At 58.4% G+C, this 21,793-nt stretch overlaps 1 protein-coding gene across 1 annotated transcript in view; it reads right to left on the bottom strand.

Annotated features, from left to right (window-relative positions):
* Positions 1-21,793, bottom strand: part of LOC106611789 (neuronal acetylcholine receptor subunit beta-2) — a 60,206-nt gene that overhangs the window by 8,954 nt on the left and 29,459 nt on the right. The window lies entirely within an intron of this gene.

Below are 21,793 nucleotides of genomic sequence, written 5' to 3'. Positions count from 1 at the left end.
GCCAAATACATAGAGAGCAGCACCCCAAAAACACCATTGACAGTACATATTCATACTGGCGTAATGCCATCATCACTGGTTAGTGACTCATCAGATCACCATTCTAGTACATCATCATATTGAACTAATGACCTCTCTATAAATTCATATTAAAGACTACCGTTTCGATACATATTCATTTTGCCCTATAAAACGAACACTGCTAGTTCATATTCATGCTCATAGTACATATTTAAAATGAGTGGACAAAACACTAGGAACACCTGCTTTTTCTATGACATAGACTGACCAGGTAAATGACATAGACTGACCAGGTGAATGACATTGACTGACCAGGTGAATGACATAGACTGACCAGGTAAATTCAGGTAAAAGCTATGATCCCTTGTTGATGTCACCTGTTAAATCCACTTCAATCAGTGTAGATGAAGAGGAGGAGGATTTTTAAGCCTTGAGACAATTGAGACATGGACTGTGTACTGTATATTGAACATTAAAAACTCTTATATAGTACACACTGCACTCTACAACTACCCTTCTACTTGATATTTGTACTACCCTGAACTAAAATATAAACGCAACGTGTAAAGTGTTGGTCCCATGTTTCATGAGCTGAAATAAAAGATTCCAGAAATGTTCCATTCGCACAAAAAGCTTGTTTCTCTCAAATGTTGCCCACAAATTTGTTTGGTGCACCTTGTGCTGGGGACAATAAAAGGCCACTCTAAAATGTGCAGTTTTGTCACATAACACAATACCAAAGATGTCTCAAGTTTTGAAGGAGCATGCAATTAGCATGCTGACTGCAGGAATATCCAGCAGAGCTGTTGCCAGAGAATTGAATGTTAACTTCTCTACCAAGAGCCGCCTCCAACGTAATTTTTGAGAATTTGGCAGTACGTCCAACCGACCTCACAACCGCAGACCATGTGTAATCACGCCAGTCCAGGACCTCCACATCCGGCTTCTTCACCTGCGTGATCGTCTGAGACCAGCCAACAGGACAGCTTATGAAACTGAGTATTTCTGTCTGTGATAAAGCCCTTTTGTGAGGAAAAACTCATTCTGATTGGCAGGGCCTAGCTCCCCAGTGGGTGGGCCTGGCTCCCAAGTGGGTGGGCCTATGCCCTCCCAGGCCCACCCATGGCTGAACCCCTGCCCAGTCATGTGAAATCCATAGACTAGGGCCTAATGAATTTATTTCAATTAACTGATTTCCTTATATGAACTGTAACTCAGTAAAAACATTGAAATAGTCGCATGTTGCGTTTATATTTTTGTTCATATCACCCAGTCCATATTCATAATGCCCTGGTATCATCCTCACTGTGCATATCTTTACATAACACAGCCTAACAGAGTATGCATAAGCCTTCCACAGAGGACTGTCATTTAGCAGTGAGCCAGTGAGCCACAACATTAGACGATGCAGTCCAGAGCTGACTCACAGGGTTTCATGGGCTTCTGAACTAACTGCCTCTTGATTAGCATAATTGGATGCTTGATTAGTGGATACACACACACACACAAATGCACCCTCGTACACAGAAACACACACACACACACATACATCACACACGCACACATATACACACGCAGTGTTTAGTGAAGTGAGATTTCAATCTTGCGCAGAGCGAAGGTCCTTCTAATTTGGACTGCAGGGTCGTGGGATGTTCTCATCGCCTGTTGCTGCTGCAATGAGTACGCAGGATGCAACATCCCTCTAGAGATGTGTGTGTACATTATATAGTCTCTGATCTGACAAACAGTTGTGACGTGATTGTGTCTTTACTGACGGTCCGATACGCCCACCTACACACACACACACACACACACACACACACACACACACACACACACACACACACACACACACACACACACACACACACACACACCGTCTAAACCCCCACAGTCCAGTGGCTGCAGTATGATGGGGAGTTGAGGTGATGGTTTTCTCCAGTTGACTGGATTAGCCACATGGTTCACATCAGCTCATTGTGTTCCACTCACACGTTCCCCTCCATTAGGCTATTCTCACCCCTGTAATGCACTTCAAATGATGGCACCGTTTACAATTTTTGTCATTTACAATAGCAGACGCTCTTATCCAGAGTGACTTACAGTCAGTGCATTCATCTTAAGGTAGCTAGTTGAAACAATCATGTCACAGCAATAGTGAAGTAAAAAAAAAGACAAGCGGGGAGCGGGGCAGAGGAGGCATCTGAGAGATGGTGACATGATGCTGATACACACAGGAGGTCAGTATCCTGAGAGAGGTGTGGTACTGTCGATGAACAGTCAGCCAGGATTAGACAAACAGACAGAGAGACAGAGAGAGCGAGAGATTGATTTCTGTATATATATACAGAAATCAGAGAGAGAGAGAGCACAGTGAGCATTGAGGGGAATTTAGCTCAGTACAACATAGAGTTGAGATTTGGAGACACAGAGACATTGAAACAATGAGCAGATTAGGATAATCATTTGATTGGATTATGTTGCCTTTGTTTACAAAGTCTCTTTCCAGGAACATCATTTGATTCGTAAGATTCAGTGAATCAGGATAAAAACCTGTTAACCTTTTCTCCGTTCAGAGAAGTGAGCGGTGGGCAGTAACATCCATACTGTAGACCTCCAGGCAGTGAAGTAGGTTGTCTGGCTGGTTCGCTATTCTCAGGAAGAATGTCACCTGAAGGTCAGGGACCTCAGATGTCCTACTGATGAACACCTCCTCACTAAGACCAGCAAACTGGCACCCTATTTCCTACACTCTTTTTGTCTGTCCCCATAGGAGAACCCTTTTTGGTTCCAGTTAGAACTCTTTTGGGTTCCATGTAGAACCCTCTGTGGGAAGGAAACCAAAAGGGTAATACCTGGAACCAAAAGGGTTCTACCTCTAACCAAAAAACGGCTCTTCAAAGGGTTCTCCTATGGGGACAGCGGAAGAACCCTTATTGGATAGTGTATATAGTGCACTACTGTTGACCAGGTCCTTTAGGGCTCTATAGGTTGCCATTTCAAATGCAGCCCACCTCTCATCCAGACCACACAGCAAATACTTAAGACTCTTACACACACACAGGTCTTTACTTTAAACCTAAACAGGACACATAGCTGTCTACATCTAAACAGGACACACAGCTCTCTACATCTAAACAGGACACACAACTCTCTACATCTAAACAGGACACACAGCTGTCTACATCTAAACAGGACACATAGCTGTCTACATCTAAACAGGACACACAGCTCTCTACATCTAAACAGGACACACAACTCTCTACATCTAAACAGGACACACAGCTGTCTACATCTAAACAGGACACACAGCTCTCTACATCTAAACAGGACACACAGCTCTCTACATCTAAACAGGACACATAGCTGTCTACATCTAAACAGGACACACAGCTCTCTACATCTAAACAGGACACACAGCTCTCTACATCTAAACAGGACACATAGCTGTCTACATCTAAACAGGACACACAGCTCTCTACATCTAAACAGGACACACAGCTCTCTACATCTAAACAGGACACACAGCTCTCGTACATCTAAACAGGACACACAGCTGTCTAACACCAATGATTCGTATTAGCCTGCTCCTCCTCCTCCCCCTCCTGCTCCCCCTGCTCCTCTTCTTCCTCCTCTTCCTCCTCCTCCTCCTCCCCCCCCTGCTCCTGCTCCTCTTCTTCCTCATTCTCCTCCACCTTGCTGCACTCTAACTGCTTCAATAATTAATCTGTACTGAAATAAAAACAGCATCATCTCACAAGCAGAAAGCCTGAAACTCTAATCTTTTACTGTGACTCTTTCATTTCCTCCCGGGCAAAACAACAACAGTCTCTTCCGCAACGCACAAACATACAAACACACCTTGGTTATACTTCAGACAAATGCTCAAAGTATCATATTTTGGTTTAATGTGGGAAAAGACACCATCTCCCGCATAATCTGTTTCTTCATGGGCAGAAGAAGTATCCAGTGTGTAAATTATTCAATGACCCATGGTGGTGATATTACCTTGTCAGGGTCAACCACTTCAGCCTTCCCTTCCGCTGTGTCTGCCTCTACCCTGCACCTACATCTACCAGAATTCAGCTATATACAGTATATTCAGTATGTGAGTCTGGTTATGATGGATCAGATACTATATCTGTAGCTGCCTATGGTGGCCTGTATCGGTAACCTTGTGTCTTGGCTGCTCTGACTGTGAATCTTGTAATGGTGATAATTGTGCTGACTGTGATCATTGTTGTAACTGTACAGTTTCTATATTGCCTGCGCTGGCTGTGTTTGAACTGTTGTTGTTGCTGGTGGTGTGCGTGCGTGCGTGTGTGCGAGCGTGTGTGTGTGCGTGCTCATGAATGCTCTGTTCCCAGTCTCAGGGGCACTTGTGTTCCAGCTGACAGGCAACATTACACTCCCACGCTGAGAATAACTACACCCTAACGGAACACCCTGTCGCCCTTCTTCACATCAGCCTGCTCTCCTCCTCTCTTCACATCAGCCCTCCTCCAGCCTGCTCTCCTCCAGCCTGCTCTCCTCCTCTCTTCACATCAGCCCTCCTCCAGCCTGCTCTCCTCCAGCTTGCTCTCCTCCTCTCTTCACATCAGCCCTCACTCCAGCCTGCTCTCCTCCAGCCTGCTCTCCTCCTCTCTTCACATCAGCCCTCCTCCAGCCTGCTCTCCTCCAGCCTGCTCTCCTCCTCTCTTCACATCAGCCCTCCTCCAGCCTGCTCTCCTCCAGCCTGCTCTCCTCCTCTCTTCACATCAGCCCTCCTCCAGCCTGCTCTCCTCCAGCCTGCTCTCCTCCTCTCTTCACATCAGCCCTCCTCCAGCCTGCTCTCCTCCAGCTTGCTCTCCTCCTCTCTTCACATCAGCCCTCTTCCAGCCTGCTCTCCTCCCCCCAATCCCCTCCTCTCTTTACATCAGCCCTCCTCCAGCCTGCTCTCCTCCAGCCTGCTCTCCTCCCCCCAATCCCCTCCTCCCTTCAAATCAGCCCTCCTCCAGCCTGCTCTCCTCCCCCCAATCCTCTTCTCTCTTCACATCAGCCGTCCTCCAGCCTGCTCTCCTCCCCCCAATCCCCTCCTCCCTTCAAATCAGCCCTCCTCCAGCCTGCTCTCCTCCCCCCAATCCCCTTCTCTCTTTACATCAGCCCTCCTCCAGCCTGCTCTCCTCCCCCCAATCCCCTCCTCCCTTCAAATCAGCCCTCCTCCAGCCTGCTCTCCTCCCCCCAATCCCCTTCTCTCTTCACATCAGCCCTCCTCCAGCCTGCTCTCCTCCCCCCAATCCCCTCCTCCCTTCAAATCAGCCATCCTCCAGCCTGCTCTCCTCCCCCCAATCCCCTTCTCTCTTCACATCAGCCCTCCTCCAGCCTGCTCTCCTCCCCCCAATCCCCTCCTCTCTTTACATCAGCCCTCCTCCAGCCTGCTCTCCTCCAGCCTGCTCTCCTCCCCCAATCCCCTCCTCTCTTCACATCAGCCCTCCTCCAGCCTGCTCTCCTCCCCCCAATCCCCTCCTCTCTTCACATCAGCCCTCCTCCAGCCTGCTCTCCTCCCCCCAATCCCCTCTCCCTTCAAATTAGCCCTCCTCCAGCCTGCTCTCCTCCCCCCAATCCCCTCCTCTCTTCACATCAGCCCTCCTCCAGCCTGCTCTCCTCCCCCCAATCCCCTCCTCTATTCACATCAGCCCTCCTCCAGCCTGCTCTCCTCCCCCCAATCCCCTCCTCTCTTCACATCAGCCCTCCTCCAGCCTGCTCTCCTCCAGCCTGCTCTCCTCCTCTCTTCACATCAGCCCTCCTCCAGCCTGCTCTCCTCCAGCCTGCTCTCCTCCTCTCTTCACATCAGCCCTCCTCCAGCCTGCTCTCCTCCAGCCTGCTCTCCTCCTCTCTTCACATCAGCCCTCCTCCAGCCTGCTCTCCTCCAGCCTGCTCTCCTCCTCTCTTCACATCAGCCCTCCTCCAGCCTGCTCTCCTCCAGCCTGCTCTCCTCACCCCAATCCCCTCCTCTCTTCACATCAGCCGTCCTCCAGCCTGCTCTCCTCCCCCCAATCCCCTCCTCTCTTCACATCAGCCCTCCTCCAGCCTGCTCTCCTCCCCCATCCCCTCCTCTCTTCACATCAGCCCTCCTCCAGCCTGCTCTCCTCCCCCCAATCACCTCCTCTCTTCACATCAGCCGTCCTCCAGCCTGCTCTCCTCCCCCATCCCCTCCTCTCTTCACATCAGCCCTCCTCCAGCCTGCTCTCCTCCCCCCAATCCCCTCCTCTCTTCACATCAGCCCTCCTCCAGCCTGCTCTCCTCCCCCCAATCCCCTCCTCTCTTCAAATCAGCCCTCCTCCAGCCTGCTCTCCTCCAGCCTGCTCTCCTCCTCTCTTCACATCAGCCCTCCTCCAGCCTGCTCTCCTCCCCCCAATCCCCTCCTCTCTTCACATCAGCCCTCCTCCAGCCTGCTCTCCTCCCCCCAATCCCCTACTCTCTTCACATCAGCCCTCCTCCAGTCTGCTCTCCTCCCCCCAATCCCCCCCTCTCTTCACATCAGCCCTCCTCCAGCCTGCTCTCCTCCCCCCAATCCCCTCCACTCTTCACATCAGCCCTCCTCCAGCCTGCTCTCCTCCCCCCTTCACATCAGCCCTCCTCCAGCCTGCTCTCCTCACCCCAATCCCCTCCTCTCTTCACATCAGCCCTCCTCCAGCCTGCTCTCCTCCCCCCAATCCCCTCCTCTCTTCAAATCAGCCCTCCTCCAGCCTGCTCTCCTCCAATCTGCTCTCCTCCTCTCTTCACATCAGCCCTCCTCCAGCCTGCTCTCCTCCCCCCAATCCACTCCTCTCTTCACATCAGCCCTCCTCCAGCCTGCTCTCCTCACCCCAATCCCCTCCTCTCTTCACATCAACCCTCCTCCAGCCTGCTCTCCTCCCCCAATCCCCTCCTCTCTTCACATCAGCCCTCCTCCAGCATTCTCTCCTCACCCCAATCCCCTCCTCTCTTCACATCAGCCCTCCTCCAGCCTGCTCTCCTCCCCACTTCACATCAGCCCTCCTCCAGCCTGCGCTCCTCCCCCAATCCCCTCCTCTCTTCACATCAGTCCTCCTCCAGCCTGCTCTCCTCCCCCCAATCCCCTCCTCTCTTCACATCAGCCCTCCTCCAGCCTGCTCTCCTCCCCCCAACCCCCTCCTCTCTTCAAATCAGCCCTCCTCCAGCCTGCTCTCCTCCAGCCTGCTCTCCTCCTCTCTTCACATCAGCCCTCTTCCAGCCTGCTCTCCTCCCCCAATCCCCTCCGCTCTTCACATCAGCTCTTCTCCAGCCTGCTCTTCTCCCCCCAATCCCCTCCTCTCTTCACATCAGCCCTCCTCCAGCCTGCTCTCCTCCCCCCAATCCCCTCCTCTCTTCACATCAGCCCTCCTCCAGCCTGCTCTCCTCCCCCCAATCCCCTCCTCTCTTTACATCAGCCCTCCTCCAGCCTGCTCTCCTCCAGCCTGCTCTCCTCCCCCCAATCCCCTCCTCCCTTCAAATCAGCCCTCCTCCAGCCTGCTCTCCTCCCCCCAATCCCCTTCTCTCTTCACATCAGCCCTCCTCCAGCCTGCTCTCCTCCCCCCAATCCCCTCCTCCCTTCAAATCAGCCCTCCTCCAGGTTGCTCTCCTCCCCCCAATCCCCTTCTCTCTTCACATCAGCCCTCCTCCAGACTGCTCTCCTCCCCCCAATCCCCTCCTCCCTTCAAATCAGCCATCCTCCAGCCTGCTCTCCTCCCCCCAATCCCCTTCTCTCTTCACATCAGCCCTCCTCCAGCCTGCTCTCCTCCCCCCAATCCCCTTCTCTCTTCACATCAGCCCTCCTCCAGCCTGCTCTCCTCCCCCCAATCCCCTCCTCCCTTCAAATCAGCCCTCCTCCAGCCTGCTCTCCTCCCCCCAATCACCTTCTCTCTTCACATCAGCCCTCCTCCAGCCTGCTCTCCTCCCCCCAATCCCCTCCTCCCTTCAAATCAGCCATCCTCCAGCCTGCTCTCCTCCCCCCAATCCCCTTCTCTCTTCACATCAGCCCTCCTCCAGCCTGCTCTCCTCCAGCCCGCTCTCCTCCAGCCTGCTCTCCTCCCCCCAATCCCCTCCTCTCATCACATCAGCCCTCCTCCAGCCTGCTCTCCTCCCCCCAATCCCCTCCTCTCTTCACATCAGCCCTCCTCCAGCCTGCTCTCCTCCCCCCAATCCCCTCTCCCTTCAAATCAGCCCTCCTCCAGCCTGCTCTCCTCCCCCCAATCCCCTCCTCTCTTCACATCAGCCCAGCCTGCTCTCCTCCCCCCAATCCCCTTCTCTCTTCACATCAGCCCTCCTCCAGCCTGCTCTCCTCCCCCCAATCCCCTCCTCCCTTCAAATCAGCCCTCCTCCAGCCTGCTCTCCTCCCCCCAATCACCTTCTCTCTTCACATCAGCCCTCCTCCAGCCTGCTCTCCTCCCCCCAATCCCCTCCTCCCTTCAAATCAGCCATCCTCCAGCCTGCTCTCCTCCCCCCAATCCCCTTCTCTCTTCACATCAGCCCTCCTCCAGCCTGCTCTCCTCCAGCCCGCTCTCCTCCAGCCTGCTCTCCTCCCCCCAATCCCCTCCTCTCATCACATCAGCCCTCCTCCAGCCTGCTCTCCTCCCCCCAATCCCCTCCTCTCTTCACATCAGCCCTCCTCCAGCCTGCTCTCCTCCCCCCAATCCCCTCTCCCTTCAAATCAGCCCTCCTCCAGCCTGCTCTCCTCCCCCCAATCCCCTCCTCTCTTCACATCAGCCCTCCTCCAGCCTGCTCTCCTCCCCCCAATCCCCTCCTCTATTCACATCAGCCCTCCTCCAGCCTGCTCTCCTCCCCCCAATCCCCTCCTCTCTTCACATCAGCCCTCCTCCAGCCTGCTCTCCTCCAGCCTGCTCTCCTCCTCTCTTCACATCAGCCCTCCTCCAGCCTGCTCTCCTCCAGCCTGCTCTCCTCCTCTCTACACATCAGCCCTCCTCCAGCCTGCTCTCCTCCAGCCTGCTCTCCTCCTCTCTTCACATCAGCACTCCTCCAGCCTGCTCTCCTCCAGCCTGCTCTCCTCCTCTCTTCACATCAGCCCTCCTCCAGCCTGCTCTCCTCCAGCCTGCTCTCCTCCTCTCTTCACATCAGCCCTCTTCCAGCCTGCTCTCCTCCCCCCAATCCCCTTCTCTCTTCACATCAGCCCTCCTCCAGCTTCTCTCCTCCCCCCAATCCCCTTCTCTCTTCACATCAGCCCTCCTCCAGCCTGCTCTCCTCCCCCAATCCCCTCCTCTCTTTTCATCAGCCCTCCTCCAGACTGCTCTCCTCCAGCCTGCTCTCCTCCAGCCTGCTCTCCTCCCCCCAATCCCCTCCTCTCTTCACATCAGCCCTCCTCCAGCCTGCTCTCCTCCCCCCAATCCCCTCCTCTCTTCACATCAGCCCTCCTCCAGCCTGCTCTCCTCCCCCCAATCCCCTCTCCCTTCAAATCAGCCCTCCTCCAGCCTGCTCTCCTCCCCCCAATCCCCTCCTCTCTTCACATCAGCCCTCCTCCAGCCTGCTCTCCTCCCCCCAATCCCCTCCTCTCTTCACATCAGCCCTCTTCCAGCCTGCTCTCCTCACCCCAATCCCCTCCTCTCTTCACATCAGCCGTCCTCCAGCCTGCTCTCCTCCCCCCAATCCCCTCCTCTCTTCACATCAGCCCTCCTCCAGCCTGCTCTCCTCCCCCCAATCATCTCCTCTCTTCACATCAGCCGTCCTCCAGCCTGCTCTCCTCCCCCCAATCCCCTCCTCTCTTCACATCAGCCCTCCTCCAGCCTGCTCTCCTCCCCCCAATCCCCTCCTCTCTTCACATCAGCCCTCCTCCAGCCTGCTCTCCTCCCCCCAATCCCCTCCTCTCTTCAAATCAGCCCTCCTCCAGCCTGCTCTCCTCCAGCCTGCTCTCCTCCTCTCTTCACATCAGCCCTCCTCCAGCCTGCTTTCCTCCCACAAATCCCCTCCTCTCTTCACATCAGCCCTCCTCCAGCCTGCTCTCCTCCCCCCAATCCCCTCCTCTCTTCACATCAGCCCTCCTCCAGCCTGCTCTCCTCCCCCCAATCCCCTCTCCCTTCAAATCAGCCCTCCTCCAGCCTGCTCTCCTCCCCCCAATCCCCTCCTCTCTTCACATCAGCCCTCCTCCAGCCTGCTCTCCTCCCCCCAATCCCCTCCTCTATTCACATCAGCCCTCCTCCAGCCTGCTCTCCTCCCCCAAATCCCCTCCTCTCTTCACATCAGCCCTCCTCCAGCCTGCTCTCCTCCAGCCTGCTCTCCTCCTCTCTTCACATCAGCCCTCCTCCAGCCTGCTCTCCTCCAGCCTGCTCTCCTCCTCTCTTCACATCAGCCCTCCTCCAGCCTGCTCTCCTCCCCCCAGATCCCATCCTCTCTTCACATCAGCCCTCCTCCAGCCTGCTCTCCCCAGCCTGCCCCCCCTCTCACATCAGCCCTCCTCCAGCCTGCTCTCCTCCCAGCAAGATCCCCTCCTCTCTTCACATCAGCCCTCCTCCAGCCTGCTATCCTCCCCCCAATCCCCTCCTCTCTTCACATCAGCCCTCCTCCAGCCTGCTCTCCTCCCACAAATCCCCTCCTCTCTTCACATCAGCCCTCCTCCAGCCTGCTCTCCTCCCCCCAATCCCCTTCTCTCTTCACATCAGCCCTCCTCCAGCCTGCTCTCCTCCCCCAATCCCCTCCTCTCTTTTCATCAGCCCTCCTCCAGACTGCTCTCCTCCAGCCTGCTCTCCTCCAGCCTGCTCTCCTCCCCCCAATCCCCTCCTCTCTTCACATCAGCCCTCCTCCAGCCTGCTCTCCTCCCCCCAATCCCCTCCTCTCTTCACATCAGCCCTCCTCCAGCCTGCTCTCCTCCCCCCAATCCCCTCCTCTCTTCAAATCAGCCCTCCTCCAGCCTGCTCTCCTCCCCCCAATCCCCTCCTCTCTTCACATCAGCCCTCCTCCAGCCTGCTCTCCTCCCCCCAATCCCCCCCTCTCTTCACATCAGCCCTCCTCCAGCCTGCTCTCCTCACCCCAATCCCCTCCTCTCTTCACATCAGCCGTCCTCCAGCCTGCTCTCCTCCCCCCAATCCCCTCCTCTCTTCACATCAGCCCTCCTCCAGCCTGCTCTCCTCCCCCCAATCCCCTCTCCCTTCAAATCAGCCCTCCTCCAGCCTGCTCTCCTCCCCCCAATCCCCTCCTCTCTTCACATCAGCCCTCCTCCAGCCTGCTCTCCTCCCCCCAATCCCCTCCTCTCTTCACATCAGCCCTCCTCCAGCCTGCTCTCCTCACCCCAATCCCCTCCTCTCTTCACATCAGCCGTCCTCCAGCCTGCTCTCCTCCCCCCAATCCCCTCCTCTCTTCACATCAGCCCTCCTCCAGCCTGCTCTCCTCCCCCCAATCATCTCCTCTCTTCACATCAGCCGTCCTCCAGCCTGCTCTCCTCCCCCCAATCCCCTCCTCTCTTCACATCAGCCCTCCTCCAGCCTGCTCTACTCCCCCCAATCCCCTCCTCTCTTCACATCAGCCCTCCTCCAGCCTGCTCTCCTCCCCCCAATCCCCTCCTCTCTTCAAATCAGCCCTCCTCCAGCCTGCTCTCCTCCAGCCTGCTCTCCTCCTCTCTTCACATCAGCCCTCCTCCAGCCTGCTCTCCTCCCCCCAATCCCCTCCTCTCTTCACATCAGCCATCCTCCAGCCTGCTCTCCTCCCCCCAATCCCCTACTCTCTTCACATCAGCCCTCCTCCAGCCTGCTCTCCTCCCCCAATCCCCTCCTCTCTTCACATCAGCCCTCCTCCAGCCTGCTCTCCTCCCCCCAATCCCCTCCACTCTTCACATCAGCCCTCCTCCAGCCTGCTCTCCTCCCCCCTTCACATCAGCCCTCCTCCAGCCTGCTCTCCTCACCCCAATCCCCTCCTCTCTTCACATCAGCCCTCCTCCAGCCTGCTCTCCTTCCCCCAATCCCCTCCTCTCTTCAAATCAGCCCTCCTCCAGCCTGCTCTCCTCCAGCCTGCTCTCCTCCTCTCTTCACATCAGCCCTCCTCCAGCCTTCTCTCCTCCAGCCTGCTCTCCTCCTCTCTTCACATCAGCCCTCCTCCAGCCTGCTCTCCTCCAGCCTGCTCTCCTCCTCTCTTCACATCAGCCCTCCTCCAGCCTGCTCTCCTCCAGCCTGCTCTCCTCCTCTCTTCACATCAGCCCTCTTCCAGGCTGCTCTCCTCCCCCCAATCCCCTCCTCTCTTCACATCAGCTCTCCTCCAGCCTGCTCTCCTCCCCCCAATCCCCTTCTCTCTTCACATCAGCCCTCCTCCAGCCTGCTCTCCTCCCCCCAATCCCCTTCTCTCTTCACATCAGCCCTCCTCCAGCCTGCTCTCCTCCCCCAATCCCCTCCTCTCTTTTCATCAGCCCTCCTCCAGCCTGCTCTCCTCCAGCCTGCTCTCCTCCAGCCTGCTCTCCTCCCCCCAATCCCCTCCTCTCTTCACATCAGCCCTCCTCCAGCCTGCTCTCCTCCCCCCAATCCCCTCCTCTCTTCACATCAGCCCTCCTCCAGCATGCTCTCCTCCCCCCAATCCCCTCTCCCTTCAAATCAGCCCTCCTCCAGCCTGCTCTCCTCCCCCCAATCCCCTCCTCTCTTCACATCAGCCCTCCTCCAGCCTGCTCTCCTCCCCCCAATCCCCTCCTCTCTTCACATCAGCCCTCCTCCAGCCTGCTCTCCTCCCCCCAATCCCCTACTCTCTTCACATCAGCCCTCCTCCAGCCTGCTCTCCTCCCCCCAATCCCCTCCTCTCTTCACATCAGCCCTCCTCCATCCTGCTCTCCTCCCCCCAATCATCTCCTCTCTTCACATCAGCCGTCCTCCAGCCTGCTCTCCTCCCCCCAATCCCCTCCTCTCTTCACATCAGCCCTCCTCCAGCCTGCTCTTCTCCCCCCAATCCCCTCCTCTCTTCACATTAGCCCTCCTCCAGCCTGCTCTCCTCCCCCCAATCCCCTCCTCTCTTCAAATCAGCCCTCCTCCAGCCTGCTCTCCTCCAGCCTGCTCTCCTCCTCTCTTCACATCAGCCCTCCTCCAGCCTGCTCTCCTCCCCCCAATCCCCTCCTCTCTTCAAATCAGCCCTCCTCCAGCCTGCTCTCCTCCCCCCAATCCCCTACTCTCTTCACATCAGCCCTCCTCCAGCCTTTTCTCCTCCCCCATCCCCTCCTCTCTTCACATCAGCCCTCCTCCAGCCTGCTCTCCTCTTCCCAATCCCCTCCACTCTTCACATCAGCCCTCCTCCAGCCTGCTCTCCTCCCCCCTTCACATCAGCCCTCCTCCAGCCTGCTCTCCTCACCCCAATCCCCTCCTCTCTTCACATCAGCCCTCCTCCAGCCTGCTCTACGACCCCCAATCTCCTCCTCTCTTCAAATCAGCCCTCCTCCAGCCTGCTCTCCTCCAGCCTGCTCTCCTCCTCTCTTCACATCAGCCCTCCTCCAGCCTGCTCTCCTCCCAAAAATCCCCTCCTCTCTTCACATCAGCCCTCCTCCAGCCTGCTCTCCTCCCCCCAATCCCCTCCTCTCTTCACATCAGCCCTCCTCCAGCCTGCTCTCCTCCCCCCAATCCCCTCCTCTCTTCATATCAGCCCTCCTCCAGCCTGCTCGCCTCCCCCAATCCCCTCCTTCCTTCACATCAGCCCTCCTCCAGCCTGCTCTCCTCCCCCAATCCCCTCCTCTCTTCACATCAGCCCTCCTCCAGCATTCTCTCCTCACCCCATCCCCTCCTCTCTTCAAATCAGCCCTCCTCCAGCCTGCTCTCCTCCCCACTTCACATCAGCCCTCCTCCAGCCTGCTCTCCTCCCCCCAATCCCCTCCTCTCTTCACATCAGCCCTCCTCCAGCCTGCTCTCCTCCCCCCAATCCCCTCCTCTCTTCACATCAGCCCTCCTCCAGCCTGCTCTCCTCCCCCCAACCCCCTCCTCTCTTCAAATCAGCCCTCCTCCAGCCTGCTCTCCTCCCCCCAATCCCCTCCTCTCTTCACATCAGCCCTCCTCCAGCCTGCTCTCCTCCCCCCAACCCCCTCCTCTCTTCAAATTAGCCCTCCTCCAGTCTACTCTCCTCCAGCCTGCTCTCCTCCTCTCTTCACATCAGCCCTCCTCCAGCCTGCTTTCCTCCCACAAATCCCCTCCTCTCTTCACATCAGCCCTCCTCCAGCCTGCTCTCCTCCCCCCAATCCCCTCCTCTCTTCACATCAGCCCTCCTCCAGCCTGCTCTCCTCCCCCCAATCTCCTCCTCTCTTCACATCAGCCCTCCTCCAGCCTGCTCTCCTCCCCCCAATCCCCTCATCTCTTCACATCAGCCCTCCTCCAGCCTGCTCTCCTCCCCCCTTCACATCAGCCCTCCTCCTGCCTGCTCTCCTCACCCCAATCTCCTCCTCTCTTCACATCAGCCCTCCTCCAGCCTGCTCTCCTCCAGCCTGCTCTCCTCCTCTCTTCACATCAGCCCTCCTCCAGCCTGCTCTCCTCCAGCCTGCTCTCCTCCTCTCTTCACATCAGCCCTCCTCCAGCCTGCTCTCCTCCAGCCTGCTCTCCTCCTCTCTTCACATCAGCCCTCTTCCAGGCTGCTCTCCTCCCCCCAATCCCCTCCTCTCTTCACATCAGCTCTCCTCCAGCCTGCTCTCCTCCCCCCAATCCCCTTCTCTCTTCACATCAGCCCTCCTCCAGCCTGCTCTCCTCCCCCCAATCCCCTTCTCTCTTCACATCAGCCCTCCTCCAGCCTGCTCTCCTCCCCCAATCCCCTCCTCTCTTTTCATCAGCCCTCCTCCAGCCTGCTCTCCTCCCCCCAATCCCCTCTCCCTTCAAATCAGCCCTCCTCCAGCCTGCTCTCCTCCCCCCAATCCCCTCCTCTCTTCACATCAGCCCTCCTCCAGCCTGCTCTCCTCCCCCCAATCCCCTCCTCTCTTCACATCAGCCCTCCTCCAGCCTGCTCTCCTCCCCCCAATCCCCTACTCTCTTCACATCAGCCCTCCTCCAGCCTGCTCTCCTCCCCCCAATCCCCTCCTCTCTTCACATCAGCCCTCCTCCAGCCTGCTCTCCTCCCCCCAATCACCTCCTCTCTTCACATCAGCCGTCCTCCAGCCTGCTCTCCTCCCCCCAATCCCCTCCTCTCTTCACATCAGCCCTCCTCCAGCCTGCTCTCCTCCCCCCAATCCCCTCCTCTCTTCACATCAGCCCTCCTCCAGCCTGCTCTCCTCCCCCCAATCCCCTCCTCTCTTCAAATCAGCCCTCCTCCAGCCTGCTCTCCTCCAGCCTGCTCTCCTCCTCTCTTCACATCAGCCCTCCTCCAGCCTGCTCTCCTCCCCCCAATCCCCTCCTCTCTTCACATCAGCCCTCCTCCAGCCTGCTCTCCTCCCCCCAATCCCCTCCTCTCTTCACATCAGCCCTCCTCCAGCCTGCTCTCCTCCCCCAATCCCCTCCTCTCTTCACATCAGCCCTCCTCCAGGCTGCTCTCCTCCCCCCAATCCCCTCCACTCTTCACATCAGCCCTCCTCCAGCCTGCTCTCCTCCCCCCTTCACATCAGCCCTCCTCCAGCCTGCTCTCCTCACCCCAATCCCCTCCTCTCTTCACATCAGCCCTCCTCCAGCCTGCTCTCCTCCCCCCAATCCCCTCCTCTCTTCAAATCAGCCCTCCTCCAGCCTGCTCTCCTCCAGCCTGCTCTCCTCCTCTCTTCACATCAGCCCTCCTCCAGCCTGCTCTCCTCCCAAAAATCCCCTCCTCTCTTCACATCAGCCCTCCTCCAGCCTGCTCTCCTCCCCCCAATCCCCTCCTCTCTTCACATCAGCCCTCCTCCAGCCTGCTCTCCTCCCCCCAATCCCCTCCTCTCTTCACATCAGCCCTCCTCCAGCCTGCTCGCCTCCCCCCAAACCCCTCCTTCCTTCACATCAGCCCTCCTCCAGCCTGCTCTCCTCCCCCAATCCCCTCCTCTCTTCACATCAGCCCTCCTCCAGCATTCTCTCCTCACCCCAATCCCCTCCTCTCTTCACATCAGCCCTCCTCCAGCCTGCTCTCCTCCCCACTTCACATCAGCCCTCCACCAACCTGCTCTCCTCCCCCCAATCCCCTCCTCTCTTCACATCAGCCCTCCTCCAGCCTGCTCTCTTCCCCCCAATCCCCTCCTCTCTTCACATCAGCCCTCCTCCAGCCTGCTCTCCTCCCCCCAACCCCCTCCTCTCTTCAAATCAGCCCTCCTCCAGCCTACTCTCCTCCAGCCTGCTCTCCTCCTCTCTTCACATCAGCCCTCCTCCAGCCTGCTTTCCTCCCACAAATCCCCTCCTCTCTTCACATCAGCCCTCCTCCAGCCTGCTCTCCTCCCCCCAATCCCCTCCTCTCTTCACATCAGCCCTCCTCCAGCCTGCTCTCCTCCCCCCAATCTCCTCCTCTCTTCACATCAGCCCTCCTCCAGCCTGCTCTCCTCCCCCCAATCCCCTCATCTCTTCACATCAGCCCTCCTCCAGCCTGCTCTCCTCCCCCCTTCACATCAGCCCTCCTCCTGCCTGCTCTCCTCACCCCAATCCCCTCCTCTCTTCACATCAGCCCTCCTCCAGCCTGCTCTCCTCCCCCCAATCCCCTCCTCTCTTCACATCAGCCCTCCTCCAGCCTGCTCTCCTCCCCCCAATCCCCTTCTCTCTTCACATCAGCCCTCCTCCAGCCTGCTCTCCTCCCCCCAATCCCCTTCTCTCTTCACATCAGCCCTCCTCCAGCCTGCTCTCCTCCCCCAATCCCCTCCTCTCTTTTCATCAGCCCTCCTCCAGCCTGCTCTCCTCCAGCCTGCTCTCCTCCAGCCTGCTCTCCTCCCCCCAATCCCCTCCTCTCTTCACATCAGCCCTCCTCCAGCCTGCTCTCCTCCCCCCAATCCCCTCCTCTCTTCACATCAGCCATCCTCCAGCCTGCTCTCCTCCCCCCAATCCCCTCTCCCTTCAAATCAGCCCTCCTCCAGCCTGCTATCCTCCCCCCAATCCCCTCCTCTCTTCACATCAGCCCTCCTCCAGCCTGCTCTCCTCCCCCCAATCCCCTCCTCTCTTCACATCAGCCCTCCTCCAGCCTGCTCTCCTCCCCCCAATCCCCTACTCTCTTCACATCAGCCCTCCTCCAGCCTGCTCTCCTCCCCCCAATCCCTTCCTCTCTTCACATCAGCCCTCCTCCAGCCTGCTCTCCTCCCCCCAATCATCTCCTCTCTTCACATCAGCCGTCCTCCAGCCTGCTCTCCTCCCCCCAATCCCCTCCTCTCTTCACATCAGCCCTCCTCCAGCCTGCTCTTCTCCCCCCAATCCCCTCCTCTCTTCACATCAGCCCTCCTCCAGCCTGCTCTCCTCCCCCAATCCCCTCCTCTCTTCAAATCAGCCCTCCTCCAGCCTGCTCTCCTCCAGCCTGCTCTCCTCCTCTCTTCATATCAGCCCTCCTCCAGCCTGCTCTCCTCCCCCCAATCCCCACCTCTCTTCACATCAGCCCTCCTCCAGCCTGCTCTCCTCCCCCCAATCCCCTACTCTCTTCACATCAGCCCTCCTCCAGCCTGCTCTCCTCCCCCAATCCCCTCCTCTCTTCACATCAGCCCTCCTCCAGCCTGCTCTCCTCCCCCCAATCCCCTCCACTCTTCACATCAGCCCTCCTCCAGCCTGCTCTCCTCCCCCCTTCACATCAGCCCTCCTCCAGCCTGCTCTCCTCACCCCAATCCCCTCCTCTCTTCACATCAGCCCTCCTCCAGCCTGCTCTCCTCCCCCCAATCCCCTCCTCTCTTCAAATCAGCCCTCCTCCAGCCTGCTCTCCTCCAGCCTGCTCTCCTCCTCTCTTCACATCAGCCCTCCTCCAGCCTGCTCTCCTCCCAAAAATCCCCTCCTCTCTTCACATCAGCCCTCCTCCAGCCTGCTCTCCTCCCCCCAATCCCCTCCTCTCTTCACATCAGCCCTCCTCCAGCCTGCTCTCCTCCCCCCAATCCCCTCCTCTCTTCACATCAGCCCTCCACCAGCCTGCTCGCCTCCCCCCAAACCCCTCCTTCCTTCACATCAGCCCTCCTCCAGCCTGCTCTCCTCCCCCAATCCCCTCCTCTCTTCACATCAGCCCTCCTCCAGCATTCTCTCCTCACCCCAATCCCCTCCTCTCTTCACATCAGCCCTCCTCCAGCCTGCTCTCCTCCCCACTTCACATCAGCCCTCCTCCAGCCTGCTCTCCTCCCCCAATCCCCTCCTCTCTTCACATCAGCCCTCCTCCAGCCTGCTCTCTTCCCCCCAATCCCCTCCTCTCTTCACATCAGCCCTCCTCCAGCCTGCTCTCCTCCCCCCAACCCCCTCCTCTCTTCAAATCAGCCCTCCTCCAGCCTACTCTCCTCCAGCCTGCTCTCCTCCTCTCTTCAGATCAGCCCTCCTCCAGCCTGCTTTCCTCCCACAAATCCCCTCCTCTCTTCACATCAGCCCTCCTCCAGCCTGCTCTCCTCCCCCCAATCCCCTCCACTCTTCACATCAGCCCTCCTCCAGCCTGCTCTCCTCCCCCCTTCACATCAGCCCTCCTCCAGCCTGCTCTCCTCACCCCAATCCCCTCCTCTCTTCACATCAGCCCTCCTCCAGCCTGCTCTCCTCCCCCCAATCCCCTCCTCTCTTCAAATCAGCCCTCCTCCAGCCTGCTCTCCTCCAGCCTGCTCTCCTCCTCTCTTCACATCAGCCCTCCTCCAGCCTGCTCTCCTCCCAAAAATCCCCTCCTCTCTTCACATCAGCCCTCCTCCAGCCTGCTCTCCTCCCCCCAATCCCCTCCTCTCTTCACATCAGCCCTCCTCCAGCCTGCTCTCCTCCCCCCAATCCCCTCCTCTCTTCACATCAGCCCTCCACCAGCCTGCTCGCCTCCCCCCAAACCCCTCCTTCCTTCACATCAGCCCTCCTCCAGCCTGCTCTCCTCCCCCAATCCCCTCCTCTCTTCACATCAGCCCTCCTCCAGCATTCTCTCCTCACCCCAATCCCCTCCTCTCTTCACATCAGCCCTCCTCCAGCCTGCTCTCCTTCCCACTTCACATCAGCCCTCCTCCAGCCTGCTCTCCTCCCCCAATCCCCTCCTCTCTTCACATCAGCCCTCCTCCAGCCTGCTCTCTTCCCCCCAATCCCCTCCTCTCTTCACATCAGCCCTCCTCCAGCCTGCTCTCCTCCCCCCAACCCCCTCCTCTCTTCAAATCAGCCCTCCTCCAGCCTACTCTCCTCCAGCCTGCTCCCCTCCTCTCTTCACATCAGCCCTCCTCCAGCCTGCTCTCCTCCCCCCAATCCCCTCCTCTCTTCACATCAGCCCTCCTCCAGCCTGCTCTCCTCCCCCCAATCTCCTCCTCTCTTCACATCAGCCCTCCTCCAGCCTGCTCTCCTCCCCCCAATCCCCTCATCTCTTCACATCAGCCCTCCTCCAGCCTGCTCTCCTCCCCCCTTCACATCAGCCCTCCTCCTGCCTGCTCTCCTCACCCCAATCCCCTCCTCTCTTCACATCAGCCCTCCTCCAGCCTGCTCTCCTCCCCCCAATCCCCTCCTCTCTTCACATCAGCCCTCCTCCAGCCTGCTCTCCTCCCCCTAATCCCCTCCTCTCTTCAAATCAGCCCTCCTCCAGCCTGCTCTCCTCCAGCCTGCTCTCCTCCTCTCTTCACATCAGCCCTCCTCCAGCCTGCTCTCCTCCCACAAATCCCCTCCTCTCTTCACATCAGCCCTCCTCCAGCCTGCTATCCTCCCCCAATCCCCTCCTCTCTTCACATCAGCCCTCCTCCAGCCTGCTCTCCTCCCCCAATCCCCTCCTCTCTTCATATCAGCCCTCCTCCAGCCTACTCTCCTCTCCCCAATCCCCTCCTCTCTTCACATAAGCCCTCTTCCAGCCTTCTCTCCTCCCCCCAATCCCCTTCTCTCTTCACATCAGCCCTCCTCCAGCCTGCTCTCATCCCACAAATCTCCTCCTCTCTTTACATCAGCCCTCCTCCAGCCTGCTCTCCTCCCCCAATCCCCTCCTCTCTTCACATCAGCCCTCCTCCAGCCTGCTCTCCTCCCCCCAATCCCCTTCTCTCTTCACATCAGCCCTCCTCCAGCCTGCTCTCGTCCCCCCAATCCCCTCCTCTATTCACATCAGCCCTCCTCCAGCCTGCTCTCGTCCCCCCAATCACCTCCTCTCTTCACATCAGCCCTCCTCCAGCCTGCTCTCCTCCCCCCAATCCCCTCCTCTCTTCACATCAGCCCTCCTCCAGCCTGCTCTCCTCCCCCCAATCCCCTCCTCTCTTCACATCAGTCCTCCTCCAGCCTGCTCTCCTCCCCCCTTCACATCAGCCCTCCTCGAGCCTGCTCTCCTCACCCCAATCCCCTCCTCTCTTCACATCAGCCCTCCTCCAGCCTGCTCGCCTACCCCCCAATCCCCTCCTCTCTTCACATCAGCCCTCCTCCAGCCTGCTCTCCTCCCTCCAATCCCCTCCTCTCTTCAAATCAGCCCTCCTCCAGCCTGCTCTCCTCCAGCCTGCTCTCCTCCTCTCTTCACATCAGCCCTCCTCCAGCCTGCTCTCCTCCCCCCAATCCCCTCCTCTCTTCACATCAGCCCTCCTCCAGCCTGCTCTCCTCCGCCCAATCCCCTCCTCTCTTCACATCAGCCCTCCTCCAGCCTACTCTCCTCCCCCCAATCCCCTCCTCTCTTCACATCAGCCCTCCCCCAGCCTTCTCTCCTCCCCCCAATCCCCTTCTCTCTTCACATCAGCCCTCCTCCAGCCTGCTCTCCTCCCCCCAATCCCCTCCTCTCTTCACATCAGCCCTACTCCAGCCTACTCTTCTCCCCCCAATCCCCTCCTCTCTTCACATCAGCCCTCCTCCAGCCTGCTCTCCTCCCCCCAATCCCCTCCTCTCTTCACATCAGCCCTCCTCCAGCCTGCTCTCCTCCCCCCAATCCCCTCCTCTCTTCACATCAGCCCTCCTCCAGCCTGCTCTCCTCCCCCCTTCACATCAGCCCTCCTCCAGCCTGCTCTCCTCACCCCAATCCCCTCCTCTCTTCACATCAGCCCTCCTCCAGCCTGCTCTCCTCCCCCCAATCCCCTCCTCTCTTCACATCAGCCCTCCTCCAGCCTGCTCTCCTCCCCCCAATCCCCTCCTCTCTTCAAATCAGCCCTCCTCCAGCCTGCTCTCCTCCAGCCTGCTCTCCTCCTCTCTTCACATCAGCCCTCCTCCAGCCTGCTCTCCTCCCCCCAATCCCCTCCTCTCTTCACATCAGCCCTCCTCCAGCCTGCTCTCCTCCCCCCAATCCCCTCCTCTCTTCACATCAGCCCTCCTCCAGCCTACTCTCCTCCCCCCAATCCCCTCCTCTCTTCACATCAGCCCTCCCCCAGCCTTCTCTCCTCCCCCCAATCCCCTTCTCTCTTCACATAAGCCCTCCTCCAGCCTGCTCTCCTCCCCCAATCCCCTCCTCTCTTCACATCAGCCCTCCTCCAGCCTACTCTTCTCCCCCCAATCCCCTCCTCTCTTCACATCAGCCCTCCTCCAGCCTGCTCTCCTCCCCCCAATCCCATCCTCTCTTCACATCAGCCCTCCTCCAGCCTGCTCTTCTCCCCCCAATCCCCTCCTCTCTTCACATCAGCCCTCCTCCAGCCTGCTCTCCTCCCCCCAATCCCCTCCTCTCTTCACATCAGCCCTCCTCCAGCCTGCTCTCCTCCCCCCAATCCCCTCCTCTCTTCACATCAGCCCTCCTCCAGCCTGCTCTCCTCCCCCCTTCACATCAGCCCTCCTCCAGCCTGCTCTCCTCACCCCAATCCCCTCCTCTCTTCACATCAGCCCTCCTCCAGCCT

This window comes from Salmo salar, chromosome 09, assembly GCF_965601325.2.
Source record: "Salmo salar chromosome 09, fSalSal1, whole genome shotgun sequence".
Classification (NCBI taxonomy): Eukaryota; Metazoa; Chordata; class Actinopteri; order Salmoniformes; family Salmonidae; genus Salmo; species Salmo salar.
The sequence above is the reverse complement of the archived record's forward strand: the minus strand, read 5'-3'. Positions and strand labels throughout refer to the sequence as shown.